At 36.9% G+C, this 17,219-nt stretch overlaps 1 protein-coding gene across 1 annotated transcript in view; it reads left to right on the top strand.

Moving 5' to 3' along the window:
• CFAP61 (cilia and flagella associated protein 61) overlaps positions 1–17,219 on the top strand; it is a 4,145,169-nt gene that overhangs the window by 1,961,252 nt on the left and 2,166,698 nt on the right. The window lies entirely within an intron of this gene.

Consider the following 17,219-nt stretch of genomic DNA (forward strand, 5'->3'; position numbering starts at 1 on the left):
CTCCTAGAACTAGTTGTCTCTCAATTCCCTATATACCTGTATATGGTCTCCTTTAAATATCTATATGAGACCATGTACAAGTTCAGATATTTTAATATTTCATAACAATTTAAGCTTACACATCCATAGATGCCATTGGTGTATTTCCACTTACTATTTTCAATTTACTCATGTTAGTTTTCGTATAATGTTTCCATATTACTATTCCATACTCTAATTTGGGTGTTATGTAAGTTGCAAACAACGGTTTTATCATTTATGTTTTCCTAGACTTTATACATTTTATATAGCTTTATAACTATCATTAGTTGGATGGGAGATAGGAAATTCACCCCGGGATCACTTCAGTCGCCCTGCTAGTCAGGGGTCCAAAGAAGTAAATATTGTGGGTAGAAATAGCCAGGGAATTGTTATGGCTAGGCTTGTACAGGCTCTAGGGCCAATAATCTAGTACCAACCTATGAACCTATTAAACCAGTTGGTTGATATGAATGGAAAAACTCAAAGCTGGATCTATCCATGTGCACAGATCTATAAGTGACTACACAGTTTCAATCACTACATGCTATATTAAATGAATACCCTTCAGTTTATGTCTCCCAAATCTCATAGGCTTAATATTTTTATGTATTTATCAGCATAGTAGTCTTCTGTGCTCAAATGGTCAATTTAGCCAAGCTCTTTTGGAGACAGGTACTGTCTGTAAAATGTGTGATCAGTTTGCCCATTTTGATTTCATCTGCCTACAAACTATAGAGCACCTCAAATCATAAAGATACAACCTAAATAAGTATGAGCTCAGGACAGACCCCTGCTGATTACCCTGTAATCTAGAATTTCACCTGCCAATACTTATTCTAATTTATTGATCAGTGTTATATTTATGATCCTATCAATGGCTGAAGATAGTTCTACATGAATTGCATCATAACACACTCTTCATTTGTAGCTGTAACATATCTGCAACACTTGTTTCTGTAAATAAGTTACAATAATTTCCTTGATTCATGTTGCAGAATCAATATTAATCCTGTCTCTGGTAAATTCAAGTACCCAGCTATTATCAGTTTTCCTTCTTGTATTTTATACAAGAAATATATGAATTATTCTATTTCATCAGCATTTGAGTTTGGTGGTCTGTACACTCCAACACTTGTAATCTGTTCAGGGTTGTCTATATTGTTGTAGTAATACAAACTATAGCATTGATGTTATCATCAAAGATGTAATAATCATAGGTCTCATTACAATCTTTAATCCATACCATAAAAAGCATTTATACCCAGACAAAACTGATTTTCAGTTATTGTTACTTACCCATGTTTCACAAATCGTAACATCAATATTATGTAAACCCAACAAATTTTCCAGTAAAAATAATGCTCATTGCATTAACAACCAGCAAAAGATAAATCAAATTTTGTTGTTTCCAAACTGTTAAATTTCTGACCTAGCATAAATCCTGTTTTGTGTTAGATATTGTAATATTTCCAGAAAATCTGTCTTCCCCTGCCTTGACAAGTGGACTCTATCTTGTCTAAAATACATGTGTTCCCCAAACTAGGTTTTGATGTGTTGTGCATTTCCACTTTTTAAAATGAGTTATTTTTTCATGTAGGTATTTACCCAAAAATCTTTTCAGTCACGCTAACTTGATTCTCCATTCTATATGTATTTTTGAAAAGTATGTCCTAACACTTGTACAAGCTGTTTTATCTAAAGGGGCTGTAATTTGACTAGTATTAATCAGTCCTTAAAGATGAGATCATTCAATACTTCCTTACATTAAGGGATACCAAGATCCTATTCACATCTTGTACTTTTGCTCCTAATAGTTTACTACCTTCTTTGTTTAGTACCTTCTTTGTAAATGTATCAGTACCTTAAATAATTTAATCTCCAATTACTAGTATATCATTTCTGACCTGCTCTGAAGAATCTTGCATGTCTAATTCAGTAATTTCTGTTCTTTTATCACAATTAGTCTTACCAATTTCATTGTTTTCTCCACCTACATAACTTGGAAGTATATAATTCTTATCTAGCTGTTTTTTACTTCCACAGCCTGAGTCATGTTGTCAACTTCAGTCTTTTCCCTCTTTTTTCTTATAGTAATGTTCATTAATTATTTTAGCCTGTCCTTTCCTTTTTTCTGCTTCTTTTGGAACAATGGTGTAATTTTTGTTGACTGACAGCATTATGATTGAACAATGTTAATAGTCTCTGTGATCTGGATATTACATATGAAAGCAGTGTGCATTTATTTATATATTTTCTCTTACCATTGTTTCTTTTTCTATTTATTTGTTTTGAACTTCTCTTTTTTTATTTTCTCCTTTGTGCTCATAATCCTCAGACTCATGTACACCTGTATCCTAAATTTTAAAGAGGTCATCTGTAGTATCAGGGTTAATAGAAGTTGATTGATCTTTACTATCAGAGAGTACTTGCTTTCTCAAACATAGTCTGTTTGCACTTTGCCTAAAATTACATATTTTTTCCAGCCCAGTCATTAATATACGTGACCATTGTTTTCCATGCCGTGTCATTTATACAAGTACAATCATCCTCAGTAAGTCTAGATTTACTATCAGTAATGGTAAGCAAATCATCCAAATTTAGACAAGAGAAATGAAAGACTCTAATGTTATCACTTTTCACACAACATTTAGTAGACTGAGCAAGATACTTGTGTTTCAGTAAAGCGTTAATGGCATACTTATTTAAACAATCCATTCTTATTGACAAATAAATTGAATAATTTTAAAAGAAACAATTTTTAAGGCAATAATAATAATGGAAGTCACAGAAGTGAGAGCTACTAGTAATTTAAGTTAAATTGTATAATGGAACCACAAAACAATATACAAACTAATTAAGTGTACTGAGTTAGCCTTGTACAAAGGGAAGTATTTCATAAAGTACTTATTCTGACATACTATACAAGTCATGCAAGTCCTACTAAGATGCTTGATGTTCTTTACATTGTGATCAATCACAAACAATTGATTGTGCTCACTATTGATCACAGTCATGGCTCAAGCTGTAACTAGCTAGGCCCCTTGGGAATATCAAGAATCTGCCTGCCTACAGTATCACCATTTCTTCCAGTAAACAACAAAAGTCAGAGGCAGGTGATAAATATAAATCAGTTTAAAACTTCTATAAGTCAGTTACATTGGAAATAACAAGACAATACTGAATGGTTTGATATAAGGTCTGGTAAATATCTCCCATCTAGATTCAGAATCAGGTGAAGCATATAAGTTTATCCAAGAGAACATTTCTGTGTTATAGGTTATAATCATTCCCTTCTAATATGTATGGTGCCTTGAAACATCCTGAAAGCATTTTTGGGTGGGGGGCATCTGATTGTGTGAGGCCTTTAAAACCAGAAAAGAAATAAACCAGTATGAAAATATCTACTGGAGGGCTTGAACATCTCAAGAATCTTACCTCCCAGGCACATAAATAGTTACTTCTTAACCAGACTTTATAGTAAAGGACTCTTAAAAGATCACAAAAAATGAGTTGTAAACTCTCTTAAATGCTTAAAATACACCAATCATATTTCTCGACCAAATAATCTTAGATAAATTGCCCACAGTATGAAAAACTTAAAGAAAATATATTGATGTTTCCATACTCTATCCAGAAATAGGATTTATTCTGTCCCATCAACAAACACACACGCATGCACACACACACACACACACACACACACACACACACACACACACACACACACACACACACACACACACACACACACACACACCATTTGTACTGAAGTGACTAAGTTACGTAGTATTATTCTGGGCCATATTCTATCCAGAAAGACAGACCATTTTACATTAATTGGATTGGGACTAGTCTTAGATGAGATTAATCACATAGTGGTTCCTTTTATATTTGATGGATGAGCCTTAGGTGGATAAGTAAACACAAAAAACAAAAGAAAAAAAATAATTTTATCAGATATCTTCCTTCAGGACCTACTGCTGCATCTGTCCTGGCCTCCTTCCAAGCATTTCAGAGCAGATATACCTCCAGAAACATAGTCTTTTCTTCTTTCACACCTCTTTGTAAGCCATTAGTGACCCCCAGTTAACCTTTCCTTCAGACTGATTACAATCACTGGAAGAGATTATAAGACCTTTCTCTTGCAAGAGAGTATCTGGTGGGTATTAAACATGGAAGAAATGAACATACTATGTAGGCCATTATCAGCTCACTTTTATACCTAAATGTTCTTTTTTAGAATATGCTGCAAATCACTGATACTTCATTGAATTCCTTTCATATATAGCCTAGTCTGTTATGTATTTTTCAGCTTTATGTCTGTGGTAGAATTACAGGAAATAAAGAGTTTAAAAAAGTCGTCCTGGTCCCTCAGGAGCTCCAGTGAATATATTAGGGAGACTGCAACATTTTTCTGGCCCACAGAGGAATAGTTCTCTTTGAAAAAATTCATTCTGTTGGCATGTACTACACTTTTTTAACATTGATAGCCATTTCAGCTTTCTTCCTAAATGCACCCAGCAGTCACCATTCCAAATGTTGCTGGATTGTTCAGTCTCTATGGTAGAGGTCATTTGTTTGAAAGACTTTTAATAACTTTTTAATAACTTCTAGAAAAATAAAATGCCAAGCCCCTCGTTATCTCCTGTGGTGTTCTACAGGAGATGGTTTGCAGAATCCTAGTTAATTATTGTATAGATTTTAATTAAATGCCCATAATCCGAGGAGCATTAGCAAGTGTTAATGGTCAACTTAATGTTGCTTCCAGCTGACTTCTCTTGGCGTATCACAAAGTTGTTCTACTGCATAATGTGTCTGACACTGGTACACAACATTTGCCTTAGCTAAGTTACATTTAGTATTTGTCTAGCCACCTCATAACTTTAAGAACCATCATTAAAAACGTGATATCCTTGAACTAGCCACAGTAGAATAGTGGAATGGAACTGTGGTCTAATTTCAATACTGCAAAATCTTTGCTTTCAAACTCAGTGGCACAGTATAGAGATTCTCTTTGTGACTGAAGTCTGTTAGTAGATTTGGAACATAAAGATTTAAAGGGTTTAAGATTTTTATTTTCTTTTCTTGTTTGGAATTTATTTTTTCTCCCATTTCCTTTTCATTTCTGCATGTGAACTTCCCTAATTTTTTGTAGGTATCGGTCAGAACAAGAAAATATCTTGACCAGTGCAACTTTTTGCAAGAACTTAAGGACTGTTTTACATATTAACCCATAGCTTCTCCAAACATTTGGTTTTGTTTTCATTCAGTTTATGGTATCTTTGTGATGTAACTGTTATAATTCATAGTTCCTCAATTTCTTTTATACTTGTGCATCCATATGCTTACTAATTCTAGTTTAATTACTTGAATAATTTGAGTTTTACTTGGCTAAGATTTGACAGGCCTGTTTTAACTGGTCTTTTTAACCTTTTTATTTGTAGCACACTGCATGTCGTCTATTGTTGTTTGTTTGTTTTTTTCCACAGGGGCACATTTACTACATGGGCAGGGAATAACCATATCTATTCAGCATACGTTGTCAAGAGTCCTCATTTACTTGTCTTTGAGTATACATATATAGATGCTGATGCACAATTCTCAGCAGATGCACACATTTGTTATACATTGCACTTAAATGCTAATTTAAACAAATGTTCAGTTTCTAGCATTACATAGAAGTTAGACTCTCATTCTGACTGCTGTGCTTTATCACAGAGCAGACATCCCATTTCACCTTGATAACATCTCTGTCTGTGGAATCTGCTTTGATTATCAGACTCACAGTGTTTGATAATTTAGATGGTTTAATTAGGCATGTACATTTGAAATCCCTCCTGTAAATCAGACCCTTTGCCATATGTTGCAATTATTCATCCTCAGAGGCTAACCTTTCAAACATAATAATAATAATTTTATTGAATAAAGCCTCTCTTTATTCAATAAAATGGTATATAACAGAAAGTAAAATATATTAAAACATATGCAAAGTAAAACAAACAAACAGTTAAAGCCATTTATATAAGCTGGTAGTTTTTATTAATCTTAAAATGAAAAATAGCATTATTTTCTAATATCTAATAAGGCACTCTTGTTTAGGTATGCTAAATACTAGAAATGTGCTTTTCAAAATAGTTACTATTACAGCAAATAACTATTTACAGTGTCTGAATGGCTAAATTCAGTATTTTAGCTTGTTTTATAACTCCTGAAATCTGTATCATGGCTGTTTCTACCAGACATTAGCCTAGTTTATTTCATACAAAAAAAAAAAAAAGAAAAACTCTGTCCATCAGCTTCTTTAAGAAATCCAAGTGTATAGGTTCAGCTCCATGGCAAGCAAAAACAATTCACTTTACTTCACTTTCTGCCAAAGAAATGAACATTGTTTCTTATTTTCATAGAGTCCATCCATCCACAACCCCTTTTTCCTATTTTGCACATGGGGTTGGGGTGTTAATTCAACAGTGGCAGTCATCTAGAGCCAAGTTTTACACCACTGGGTGGCTAGCCCTGCTGTGGTAGTTCTTCCACACCACAGACTTGCACGTACACTCACACCTATGGCCTATTTAGAGTATCCAGTCCACCTACTGCATGTCTTTGGAATGTGGGAGGAAACCAGGGCACCCGGAAGAAACCTATGTGAACACAAGGATGACATGCAGACTTTGCACAGAAGGCACCCCAGCCAAGAATTGAACCAGAGAACCTCTTACTGTGATGTGGCAATTCTATCTGCTGTGCCACTGTGGTAAAACAAAAACCAAGGCAGGAACAGACAGCCGTTATTGTATTTTCTGCTGTGCCACTGTGCCAACTTGATATTTCATTGCTTTGCGGAGATAGTTAATGCTGAAAATAGAGTATGTCAGCTATGTTACATATAAAATCAGATTTGATTTTTGCAGTGATTTCCATTTTCTGCTTCTATGGGGGGGTATATGCACAATGCCAATACTGGTAATCTTAAAGTATATTGGTTTTAAATTTCTGATTCATTTATATTCCCAGCTGCTGTAACATCCTCGGTTAACTGGACTGGTAGTGGGTATTATATCAGGTTCACAAGATACAGCTGATGGAAAGGATAGACACATACATTCCTGAGTACTTGCTACTCTTGCAGTCGTATCTCGGTACATATTTCTAATCATTTGTATGATTAGTGCACTAATTTCCTACTAGCCTTGTGCTTGGTAAAGATTTTTCATAATTAAAATTATGGCGACTAATCAGTTTTAAACTGGCAGAGTTCATGCACACACAGTTCTGTTCATTGCATTTTGTAAATCAAGGAGATCTCAAGCAGTCTGTGGCTCTTTAACTAGGTCACTGAAAATCTGACTTGGTCTTTTTTTTGGGAACAAACAAAGAAACTGACATAAATGCTAAAGCTGTAGTATTCACTAATATTTGTGAATTGTATTTTATTTTATTCTTTATTTTATATCTTTATTTTTATATTTTATTTTATATTGTATATCTTTATTACTTTACAGGGGTGACCCTGGAGAACTATCTGGTTAAGTGACTTGCTCAGAGTTACACAGCAGACAAACAGAGAAGGAAGGACTTAAACCTTACACTCTTGTCTACAGGAAGCAGCTTATTAACAGCTCAGAGCCCTAAACTGCTGTATAAGAATATACCAGATGACTGAGATTAGTCAAATGAAAGAAGAGTGAGGAGGTGCAGGCAAAATTCCATATTAGCATTCCTTTAAAGAGTACATAAGAGAGACAGAGCTTTTTTCATCACGCTAAGGCAGATGCATTTGGGGAGGTTGGTGAGGAGCAGCAAAGTAAGAAACTATGCTGAAAACAGTGGAAATTAAGAAGGAAGAGGAAGAAAATGAAGATGAAGGGTAGTCTTCCTCATCAGTGGAGTGGATCCAAATGGCATAGTTGGGCAGACTAGCCCTCTCAACTGTCCCTATTTTGGAGCAACTTTCCTATTTTCAGGTCTGAGTTATGAACATATTTTTGGAGTTATGTCTCTATTTTCAGGCTTGGTTTACCCCTTTGCATAGTTTCTGAATTCCTGTCATCACATATTATTTTCAAAGCTGTCTATTAAAGAGAAAACCACTCTGCATGAACAGCACACTAGTGGCACCATTAATTTTGAAAGAGAGGACACACAATTTGCTTCTTCCTTTTTCAGAAACAAAAATAAATGATCTTGTATGGTAAAATTTTGTGATACAGTTCATTAAAGTCTACAGGGTGTACATTGTCTCTTTGATAATGTGCTTATATTGTGTCATTTTTGTTGCTCCCTGCTTTTTAAACATGTATTTCTGAGTAGTATCTCACATTCCTACTGGTTGCATGGAAGACTTATGTACTATCAGGTATTCACATTTTATGCTAATTATATGTCCAGATGTTTGGCTAGGTATAACTACTTTTCAAAGGTCATTGTACCTAGTTCAGTGCCTGCAGGTGAAGAGGTGGAGTTCCAGATTCTGGGAAGAGACAAGAAGTAATCTAAATCAGGTTGAAGAGAAAAAAAGTTAAATGCATCAGAAAAAAAGGAATAGTACTTATGAGGTTGGTAGTGTAACACAGAGGATTAAGGCTATATGCTGCTAATGAACTTCACGCTGTAGTCTAGGATTTGATTCCCTCAGAACTCTGTTTGCCCGCTGTGTGCTTCTGACTAAATAATTTAACCAACACTGTAACCAAGTCAGCCCTGAAAACAAGATTTTGTCTCATGGGCTTACCTCATTAATAAACAGATAACCCAAATAAATACAAAAATATGTGTATATTTTGAGAAATCAGCTATCCCTGGGGAAAATGTAGAGAATATGGTGGATAAGGTTTTTTATTCTAAAAGGATTGTGGAGAAAAGGTGAGGAAATAATTAACTCAACAAGAGAATAAAATATTGTTAGGCCAAGATATATAGCTTGGGTAGAGACGAAATATGCAACATAATGTTTAGCAGGTTGTTCTGTATTTATCTTCTTGGTTCACATGGACAGAGCTCTGATTTTGATCCAAACAACCTACGTCACATTAGTGGCCAGTGTTCTGGAGGAGCTGGATGGTGGTGGTAGGTTTGAGTGGCCTGCATCAACTTGCTCATCCTGAGGGGGATAGGGGAGGAGTTCATGCTCAGGCACACCAAAAAAGTTAGCATCTAGTGGTGACTTGGGGGACGTGCAGAGTGTGTTTTCTAGAAGGGGGACAGTGATGTGGCCAAGTTGCTTATAGAGGTGTGAACAATAGACTGAAAAGCATATAGCATTCCAACCTCTTGGGCAGTAAGTGTACATATAGGACAAGGTTATGCCTTAAGGGGGAAAGCACCCTGGGCAGCAATGCAGTGTTATCAGAAGTTGACTCATTGTCTTCACTGACCATAAGCATGGACATAGTTAATCTGGGGGAGGATAGGTGATTTGATAGATGTAGTGAATTAGAAGAGGCACTGGGAACAGGTGATGGTCAGTTGCAGAGAGAGAGAGATGAAAAATACCCCCCCCCCCAAAATCAGGAGAAATGTGTAATCCAAGCTTAAAAAGCCCTACCTTATTACATATACTTTAGGAACTGTTATACAGAAAGAGCTGTATTTCTTCAGTTAACTGCATTACAGCCATTATAAAAAAAACTGACAGAACCTCTGTTTTAATACATTAATGTTTCTTTCTTCAGTGTTCTCTTGATTCACAACAATCTTAATGTCTACTACTTTTATCTAGTTTGATTTCTTAGCAGTTTTAGTCTTAACTTAACCATCTGTGAGCAGTAAACTCACCCTCTTTTTCCTTGATCATTTCCTTTCTTTGTGGTAACCCCTAATTAATATACATTTAAAAATCTTTCCATTTTTTTCTCAATATATCCTCTGTCAGCATTGTTACTTCACTTCAATATCACTGAATTTCCACACACACTGCTTTACATCTATACCACCAGCATCTGACATCTCTCATTAGTGCCACTTTTGCCCATTTGAGGTCTTGAACCATCTGTGTAGAAGTTACATTGGCTGGTCCTATGCTGCTTCTACCCATGTTAACTTCTTTCAGACATCTCAGCCTTCATTTCATGCCCAGTCTTCTTCCCAGTACTTGCTCTGGTGTACCCAACTTTCACTTAATCTGGCAGACCTTGTTTTCATTTTCTTCTCATATAGATCCCTTGAAGGTTCTACCTGTACTTCTAGTACTTTGCTTCCTCCAAATTCACCGCAGGGCATGTCACTTTTTAAATTCATTTTATTGACTGTTGCACTTTCATATTACAGAAATGTACCACAGACTTACTTTCACATTTCATAGGCCCTCTAAAGAACAAAACATTTCTGAGTTCCCTTTTACAGAATAATAGCAAATACAGTGACAACGAAAATAATAATCAGATTGTGTTTCATACGGTCATCAAACTTTGTATAGTTCTACTCTACCAAATATTCTGCTGTACATACTCTTACTTTATCTTAGCTCATTGATTTCGATTTTATAATTTTATTTCCTTTTTCCCCTGTTGAGCAGTTTATAACAGTATCACTTTTGCATTTTGTGAGCCTTTTAATTAACACACCATTATTTTCTTGGGCTACGTTATCCAAATACAGGACTTAGTATTTTATGCCAGTCTGCCTTGATAATGACTGATTCCTAAACCAAAGAACTCTTTATGTTCACATCTCATGCTCTCTCTTCCTACTCATGCCCATGCATTCATTACTGTTTATTGATTGTCCTACCTGTTCCCCATCCCCTCTTATGTTAAGTAGGTCTCTTCAGTCATTTATGTCAACCACTTGCCAGTTAATTGATCACTTTCTCTGACTCCTTCTTCTACCTATATTATGTCCCCCTCTTATCGGTATTTTCCATTTTAACTGATATCACCATCATACATTTTTCTTCACTTTCCCAACCCCTTCCTATTCTTTATTGCCTCATAATTTTGGGACTGATAGAAGGGACATACTTTTCATAAGAGGGGATGGAGAACAGTTAGGACAATGAATAAACAGTAATGATTGCATGGGGCATGAGTTGAAAGAGAGAGCACTTTGTTGAATCCCCCCCCCCCCCCACACACACACTTTATAAATTCATCCTTTCCTTTCTCTTCCTTCCATTTATTTGCAATGGGGCTCGTGAATTCCCCTGCAAACATGATTGTCTGCATTTCCTGTTTGTTCAGTCCATTCTTTCTTCATTCATGCCATCACTTTTAATGTTATTCCATTTCTTCCCAAAGATTCTTACCAGTTCATCCTGTCCTTGCCTGTGCTTGTTAGAGGTATATACTAGGCTAATGACCATCAGAATCTTTATAAGGCTAGTTGTGTAACTCAACCCAATTGTGTCCTTATGCATCATAAGTATTTATTAGGAGGGGATATGTTAGTTAGGAAGTTTCTAAAGGTTATTGGGGGTATGTTAGTTTGGGCAATAGTCACTGTCTGCCTGTGTCTATCAGAGAGATGGGGGCCATACCCAGGGTGAATTTCTGATTTTCCGTCCATTGTTCAAGGTTATGCTTAAACAAGGTTAGGGATGGAATCTGCTTTACATGAAAGGTAGCCTGTTCCACAACATGGGGATCCTCTTTGACACATTTCTGTCAAATCAACATGCCCTATTTATGTTGCAAGCAAAATTTAGATCCTTGGATCTACTGGTTCTAATGCTGTCCGTTTTGTGGATGTACAAAAGGTCCATCAACCAAAATATTTGTATCACCACTTCATTTTTTTCTTCATACCTCCAACACTCTCCAAATATCTTTTAATTTTCATTCTGTAATTCTATGTTTTTTGTGTATAATACTATATAGACGGTATTTTCTTCTGTTGATCACACTCTTCTTCTATATTTCATTCCTCCCTTAACCATGTATATCCATTCTAGTTTCTCTCCATTATCTTTTGTCTGTTATTCCACATAAACCCCCATGTACCAAACCACTTCAATAGAATGCCCCTCTCCTTCCTTTTCTTCTGTTTTACTCCTTATTTCTTTCCACCATTCCTTTATTGCACTGTTAGTTGCCTTCATCTTAACCATTCTTCATATTTTAGTTGCAAACTCTCTTTGCACTGCCCCAGAAGCTCTTATAACTAACTTCCTTTCTTTATGTAGTTCTGAAACCTGCTGTACCTCATTAACCAAGACTCCATATTTTTATCTTATTCCTTCCTCCACCAGTTTCTAGCTCATCCATCTCTTTTATCAAGCCTTTTCTTCATGCTGGTCTACATAATACTTCCTGGTACTCTCCTAAGCCTTCTTTGCTTCTCTGCATGACCCACTGGCTCCCACATATCCTTTTTACTTCATTATCCAGAAGAGCTGTTGATAGGTTAAGCAGTGCCCTGGTTAATGCCCCTAACTGGCACCCCCCCAAATTAAAGTTGAGGAGCAAGTAAAGAAAAACAAATGTCTTCAACCCAAAATAATAAGAAACAATGAAGACAAGCTTCAGCTGAGAACAAAAAAAAGTTCAATCTACTATTCAAGAACTCCTGCAGTCAAATTTTATTCATATAATTTAGCAAACAAATGGCTCTTGTATTTGTATTTATTGTCACTCTTCAGGACTGTTTTGGTTCTTCATTAAAATAAATGTACAAGCTTTATTAATGTGTATATATTGCCTCACACAGTTTACTGCATTACAACTAGTTAAACTGTTATTGAAAGATACTACTTTTAAGGCCAAGTCAGCATACTATAGCTTCGCTCTCAGATATGAACATTGGTTGCTCAGTGCGTACTAAGCTAACAAAAACTAGCATCTTTATAATCCTAGCTATGCAACCCAAATGTGACCCACAAATAATGTTTTAAATATTTATACAGAGGGTCATTTTTGGTTATGACATGATTTATTGGCTGCCTCTGTCCATCAGAGACATAGGTGCCAGACCATGAGTGAATTTCTGATTTCCCGTCCAATGGTCCAAGTTAAGGTTAAAACAGGATTAGGGAGGGATTTTATTCCACATGGATGGGGAGCCTACTCCAGAGAATGGGAATTCTCTAAGAAACATAGCTGTCTCTACAACATGTACTATTTATGTCACAAGCAAAATTTAGGTAGGTCCTTGGATCCAGTATTTCTGATGCTGTTTGTTTTGCAGATGGACAAAGAGTTTGTCAGAGCATGGTCCAATGATGCCTTGTAAGCCAAGCATAGATCCCCCTCTCAGTAGTCTGAAGGAGACTGAGTATAGAGGTAGGGCTTTGAGGTGATCCACACAGGATATTATGTATATGCTCTGTTTTCTTTTTTGTAATGAACCTTTGTGGACACTCCAGTCGCTGCATGTGTCTAGTTAGGTATATACCAAATGGGACATTAGACTCTGTGATGGGTCTGATGAGTGCTGAGTACAGTGACATGATGACTTCTCTTGACTAAGATGCCATGCCCTTACTTATATAAGCTGAGCAACATAGAAGGATTTTCTTACTACCTTGGACACACTTTGGTTGAAGGCTAAGTTACTATCTACATGAGCGCTCAGATCCTAGACTCTGATGTAGTTTCATGGGGTAGCTGACTTCCCAAAAGTACTGTAATACATTTCTTTGCATTGAGTTTTAAGCTGTGACTTTGGCACTAGTCATTTGTCTGTGTTAGACCTTCCTGAAGGGCGTGTGCATTTTGGGGTAATTCTATAACTGCTCCCAGTTTTCAGTCATGCAAACCTAGTCAGACAGAGGCTTTTGACATTGGCTTTGACTTCCGAGAAGTAGATGGCAAAGAGGAGTGGGCCCAGCATGGAGCCCTGAGGTACTCCATTGGTGACCCCCTTCTTTGTGGAGCTGGTCTCACCGATCATAACTTCCTGGGTCCTATCCATGAGCCAGCTGGCTATACAGTGTATTATATAGAGGTTTATGCCTAATTCTGTAAACAATGCCTGTGTGGCATATTGTATCAAATGACTTAGCCAGATTAAGGTAGGCAGTATGCACCATTTTACCTTCATCCTTTGCACTAGTGACTTTTTCAAAGAAGTCTACAAAGATCAGTTGAAATGATGAAGTCAAACTGGGGTGGATCCAGTGTTTGGAGGTCTCTGATGTCTTTGTTGATCATTTCCATGATATTTCTTCCCATGGCTTTGCAAATAAGACTAGTCAGACTAATGAGTCTGTAGTTTCCATGATACATTGATGGGTCCACACTTATAAAGGGAGATTACCATTGCAATTCTTCATTCTCGTGACACAAAGTCTATTTTGAGATTATGGTTGAATAGTAACTCCAGTGGCCCTGATAAGTCATATTTTAGTCTATTCAGGAGGCATCCTGGGACATTATCAAGTCCATTCAAGCTGTGTTCTTGGCCTTAGTGAGCACAACCAGGACCTGCTCTCTATTTATAGTTGGACGGGTTATGCTTGAAAGTATATCTTGAAGGGGGGGTGGCTGGGGTTGAACGCAGAGTAAAGTTGGAACTGAATTTGTCAGCCAGCAGATTTGCTATATCGTCTGGCTCAACCATTAACCCCCAGTTTAGCACACTTTTCTGTGTTGCCTTTGATGTTTCTGACATAGCTGAGAAAGGCCTTATGGTTGTCTTTTGCCTTGGTGGCTTTCTTATCCTTGAAATTGGATTTATTGGTCCGGATTAGCCTCCCCCCCTTTTGGTTGCCTGTTTAGTTTAATGAGAGTATTCTTATCTTCGTTGGAGTTACACCTCCTGAATTTAGCCAAACTATTTTTTTTTATTTTGTTGCATATTTATTTTATTATTTATTTTACATTTGTTGACCAGGCTAGCCTAGCTGGATACATGTCCATTTTCAGTAGAGGCCCGGGGAGGAAAGCTCCACTACTAAATTATACATTTTAACAAATATGCAAAGTATATACATACAAAACAAGTCAATCAATTACGTGAATCTGAGGAAACCCTTTTACATTAGAGGTTGGTACAAACAGTGAGAGTGACATGCATAGTTAAGAATCAAAAAACAGTAGTTGTTACCTCATATATACCTGATGGGGACTCAAGTAAGAGCAAATCACAGATCCTCAAAATATCAATATATTTTTTTAAAGCTATCTATATCAATAAAAATTCTAACCAGACGAGAAGAAAGGTATAAAGTAAGATTTATATTTTTATAACAGTGGCAAAAAGTGTCAGTCAAGATATCCTCTTGGATTTGGGATGCCACCAGAGCGGTTTGTTTTTGTAGTTAGTTTTGGACTTCTGCTAAGTACAGCAGCCTCTACTCAGCCATTGACATTGTTGTACTGGGTTTCTGAGAACAATTCTGCAGAGGCTGCTGTGTTTTCTGGGTTTGGAAGGGCATTGGATTTGGACAAACTATTACTTTATAAAAAATAGTTTGCCTTTGAATAGTTCCTAACTGAGTTTACTGGAGTTACTGAGATGATTCCGATTTAGGAGGAGTCAGCTTTATAGCTGGGCCTTACCAGGGAGAACGTGACATGGGAAGCAGTTTTCTCCTATATTTTGTGAGTACAAGGTTCAGTATGTTGAAGCCTCTTGTGGGCATATGCACTAATTGGTCAAGCATGTTTGTATTTATGAAGTCCAGGTACCTCTGGGCATGCAGATTTGAGGCCATATAAGAGTCCCAGTCTATAGAGAGGTAGTTAAAGTCCCTAATGAGTATGGTGTTTGGTTGGATAGTAAGTGTCTCCAGTAGGTCTAAGTATGAGCTGTGAGCTTATTGGGACATGGAGGGTGACCTATAGCTGGCTAGGATATGGAACAGGATTTTATCTATGGTGATCTGCATGTGGAGAAACTCCAGCATGTCGTCCTGTTTAAAAAACCTAGATGTATGCTTGTTGTTGATGTATATGGAGACGCCTCCACCTTTAGCCTCTGAGTGTGCATTTACTGGTCTAAAACTGTGGAAGGCAGTAAAACCTTTCATTGCTAGAGCACTTTATGTGGCTTTAACCCATGTTTCATTAATGGCACAGATGTCTATATTCACAAGAGTGAGAATGGCTTGGAGGGGGTGTAGTTTGTTGTTTAGGCAACTGTCATTGAGCAGTAATGCCTTGAGGCTCATTTGGGTTGATTTTGCTGTGGTGATAGGCTTGCCAATTTGGTATTGCCTAAAAAAGGTTGTATGGGGTAGATAAAGTTTTCGACAGTATTCAAAAGCCTAGGGAAGACACATGCAGACCATACCTGGCAAAACAATGTGGTCTGTTAACCATGTTCTCCCATGCTGACAAATACTAGATTCCCTTAAAATGACACTAGAAACTCAGCCAGTTGTTAAAAGCAATCATCTTTTGTTCATATTGTGGCATCATCCTCAGTGAAGGTAATATCCTGCTCAGTACTAGGCTCATACCAGCCTGAGACACATAGTGCAAGAGCTCCAAAATGTCTTTCTTCATATAGTCCAGGGATGTATGTCTCAGAAGATTTACATCTACCCGTACTATGAAGGAATCATTTAATTCCTGTTGTGGGATGACTCACATGCTTATGTAATTTGGGTGGTCTTGGGTCTAGATGAACAACTAACCGTTATCCTCCTCTTGTTCAACCTGGTTAGAAGGGCATCAGTACGTCTTACAATGAAGTCCCCTATGACCAGAGTCTTGGAAAGTGTGTTTGCTTGCTTTATGCGGTTTGTATTTGGGGCTGCACTGTGTATGGCTGTATGTGTGGTGCTAGTTGTTTTTGTTGAGTGCTTTTGGGTTTGCTGAGGATACACTTTACCAAAAGGCAGTCTAGGAGGTCCTTGTTGTTTAGAAGATTGTATTTAAGTGCCACATTATACATTGGTCTGTGTGTGTGTGTTGTGGGGTGGGTGTTGTGTGTGTGGTTTTAACAACCTGATGTGTGCTTGTATGTGAGAGTTTAGCCTCCAGTAACATTGTGTATATACATCTTTCACACATTATATCTGTTACTTTAAAGTTTATGTGATTGTCAACAAACATGAAATGCTTGCTACATTGTCTTGCGATACCCATATCCACCAATCTGGCTGCAGAGAAGTTAAGAAACTGCATATCCTTGTTGTCTGGTCCTTTAATTATTGAGCTACAAGGGCTTGTTGTACTGTGGCTTACAGAAGGCTATTAAGAATGTTTTATTGGGGAAGATTAGACTATAAAATACTAAAGTCTACTAAATTTAATGGTATTGTCACTCAACATACAAACTAGTTGTTCTAAGCTTGTTGGTGTGCAAAGTTTTTGCTC

Source organism: Protopterus annectens, chromosome 1.part2 (genome assembly GCF_019279795.1).
Source record: "Protopterus annectens isolate FY-2018-M chromosome 1.part2, PAN1.0, whole genome shotgun sequence".
Lineage (NCBI taxonomy): Eukaryota > Metazoa > Chordata > Ceratodontiformes > Protopteridae > Protopterus > Protopterus annectens.